Below are 3,546 nucleotides of genomic sequence, written 5' to 3' on the forward strand. Positions count from 1 at the left end.
AGTTTAGAATTTTACATTGAGTTAATGCAAAATTGTGACGCATGTCAAAATTCTCAATGTATTTTAATTGTATTCATTTTTTTTCGAATCCTGAGAAAGCTAATAAATATTTTTGAAAAATTTAAACTCAGAATGAAAGACTACATTATTACCGAGGGCTGAAAGTCCCTGAAAACTTCTATAATATTTATTTTAATAAGTTACAGGGCTGAAAATAAAAAAAGTGTGATATTTAATTTCAAATATTTCATTCAATAGAACCTGCTTGTTTATTCTAAGGGGCTTTCCGCCCTCGGTAATAATGTAATCTTTCATCCTGCGTTTAAATTTTTCTAAAATACTTATTAGTTTTTTCATAAATCAGTTGTTTGTTTATTTTATTATTTGTCTGTCATAATAAATATAATGTCAGATCAATCAAATACACTGCTCAACATGATGAAATCTTACTAAAAGTCGTATCAGTTTTTTTAGGAACCGGCTGTACATACTACTTTTAGCCTTACAGTTTAGGTTTATAAAAAGTGAAAATTATTCTGGCCCTACAGTATAGGCAACCAACATTAAAATCGTTTTTCCTTTATAACATTTTCAATTTTCTCAATTTTCAATTAAAACCAGTTTATTCATAATCCGCAAACGAGGTGCAATTTTTTGATATGGTTATTTAGTGACTTTACGGCATTTTATACCCTGAAAATCGACATTTATTTTTAGCGCTGCGCCGAAATCTCCACTTTTGATTTGCTTATATCTCGAAAACGGAAACTCCGCAAATGAAATTTTGAATGGTGCAATTATCCGCAAACGAGGTGCAATTTTTTGAGCTATGGTAGAAGTCAAAATAACGACTTTGAAAAAACCGTTTCGCTAACTTTATGACGCTGATGAAAAGAGCTGCGGCTAAAACTCGCTCTGATGGAATACAATGTTGCCTAATTTACTGTTCCGTTCCGTCTGTCATTCAAGTCATTCTGTCAAAAACAAATTTGGTTTTGTTTTCAAAGTTCTATGTTGTTTTGTTCTGTTTTGTATTTGGTTCTATTTTTTAGTCATGAAGTTAAGTAGTATCGTGGGATATTTGAAGTTCTTGGGTACTGAAAATTCAAGAAGTTTTAAACTCTGGTCATCTTATTTTGGCTGGAAAAATAGAGGAAAGTTCTGAGCATACCATCAAAATATAATATGGTTTATTCCTTCAGTAAGGTCCAATCCCCACGAAATTAAAGGAACCCTATCTTTCACAAATGGCATGAGCATTAGTCAAATGTTATGTTCTTGTAAAGCAGAAAATAGTGGAAAATGTAAACATGTCTCTACTCTTGTTAAATGTAAGTATAAGGTATGCAAAGTTCAAAAAATAAATGCAGTCATGAAAGGAATATTTTTGATTTTACATTGATATTGTTTTAGGGAAAATGTGACATTAATGGAACATTCAGTACATGAGTTGAAAAAATGTTAACAGATTGCCAAATGAAGACCATTTTTAATTGATCTAAACATTTATAGAAACAAAGTATATGGTTAATATAAATATTACTTGCCTGAAGTAACGTAGTGTACAAATCAATAGTAACCATAATTTTTATTCCCAGGGCCAGTGAGAAACAATGTGCATTTGATTTCTAAGTGTTCTAAGGAAAGATCTCGTAAGAATAAATAGATCTGTACAATGAAGATTAACCTAATCTGTTTAACCATCGAAATTATTGTATTGTTATAAAAATAATAAATCTCCATTTCATATTATTTACACTTACATACATTAACCTGTAATTTCATTGTGTCTACATTAGTGGCCATAGTCACAAACGTACCCTAGTCAACGGAGGTACTGTCTTTCGCAGATGTGGTAATACACGGTTTGATACATTATTGCTAAATAAACTTTGTGAATAGTAACTTTTCACAAAATAGACAAAATAGAGTTTTAATAGTTTTTACTGTACTTAAATATTTTTTACATTCAGTGGTAATAACATATTATATTTTGTTTTGGTATTTAAATTTACCTAAATATTTATAGAAATATACTATACTAAATTCAAGATGCAGTAGAAATAAACAAACCAAGACACATTAAATGCTACTTTGAGCACTCCCGAATCATAATTTACAATGTATTTACATTGTAAATCCCACATCATGATTTCCAAAGTTTGTACATTGTGAATTATGATTCGGGAATGCTCCTAATAGTAACATTTAACTTGTCTTGGTTTGTTTATTTCTACTGCATCTTAATTTTAAATTTAGTGTAGATGTGGCCATCATAGGACGCTTACTTATAGATGCAATAAAATTATTGGTTTATTTTCATTTTAAATGTTATACTTCCAGTATTGTATGTATTACCTAGTATTAAAACATATATTTTTAATTAAAAATATAAATATCTTATTTTTATAATGAACAACATTAAATCTACTTCTTGCAGGAGTAGAAAAAAGTTATAGTAAATATTATTAACTCGTTTAGCTTTTGATGATATTTGCCATATGTTTGTGTAAGACATGTTTAACGAGTAGTCTAAGGACATATTATACTTTGTTATAGAAAATAGACATAAAATTTTGAAACTTTCAGCTTCACTTTTTCATTGTTTCAATATTAAATCCCAAATTTAGACTCTCCACCATTTTCTCATAAAAAAGTATGTTCAGTTTTTACCCCAGGTAGACCAAAACCACCAAAAAATTGATGTTACTTAAGTTTTTAAGTATTAAAAAAATGCGTTTCATTAGATACACAAAATAATAAAAACTTTACTATTAAACCAAAGTTTTAGTTAAAATAAAAACAAAATGTTTGCTTTCTGTGTAGAGTTTCAAAAATAAGTTGAAATACTATTTAATTTCGTATTATTTCCTGGTGATCCTCTGCCATACTAATTTTACATTGTTCTTACATGCAAGCATTTGCAAATTAATTTACCATTAAAGGGCGGCCAAAGGTATATTCATATTAAATGGGTGGTTGTAGTTTTGTATATTTTATTTTCATTTGTTTTATTTTTTTTTTAGTTTTGTAATATTTTTAAGAACAAATAAAATAATTATAATTATTCTGAACTGTTGTTTCTTTATCAAACTTCTTTTTTTTGAAAAAAGTATCAACAAATCCATATATTTAAATTCAATATAAATGTAAATTTTATAGATAGAATTTACATAAAACAAGAATTTTTAATGAATGTTAGTTCAGTTTATCTATTCTTCTTGTCTTTTTTCTTATGCCTATTATGGTGTCGGATTATGGTCCGTTGTTTCTTTCACCCATTTTTCTACGCTTTTCTGTTTTTGGCTAGGCTTTTCATTTCTTCTTTCGTTTTCCCTCGTACATGTACTATATCCTCTATTTGATCCCTCCAATTCCTTCGGGGATGTCCTCTTCTCCTTTTTGTTGTGTTTCCCATTTCCAGAATTTTCCTGGCCATCCTTTCTGGTTTCATTCTTATGATATGTCCATACCATTCCAGTTGTTTATTTTGGATGTGATATAATATTGGCTCTATTTCTCTTCTTTATTTCTTATTCTACCCCA

General features: G+C 28.7%; 1 long non-coding RNA gene across 1 annotated transcript; it reads left to right on the forward strand.

Annotated features, from left to right (window-relative positions):
* The first annotated feature begins 984 nt into the window (after positions 1–984).
* Positions 985–1,752, forward strand: LOC126883648 (uncharacterized). Its single transcript, XR_007697717.1, has 2 exons — positions 985–1,331; positions 1,414–1,752. It is a non-coding gene; the product is annotated as an uncharacterized LOC126883648 (long non-coding RNA).
* Positions 1,753–3,546: the final 1,794 nt, after the last annotated feature.

Source organism: Diabrotica virgifera, chromosome 1 (assembly GCF_917563875.1).
Source record: "Diabrotica virgifera virgifera chromosome 1, PGI_DIABVI_V3a".
NCBI lineage: Eukaryota > Metazoa > Arthropoda > Insecta > Coleoptera > Chrysomelidae > Diabrotica > Diabrotica virgifera.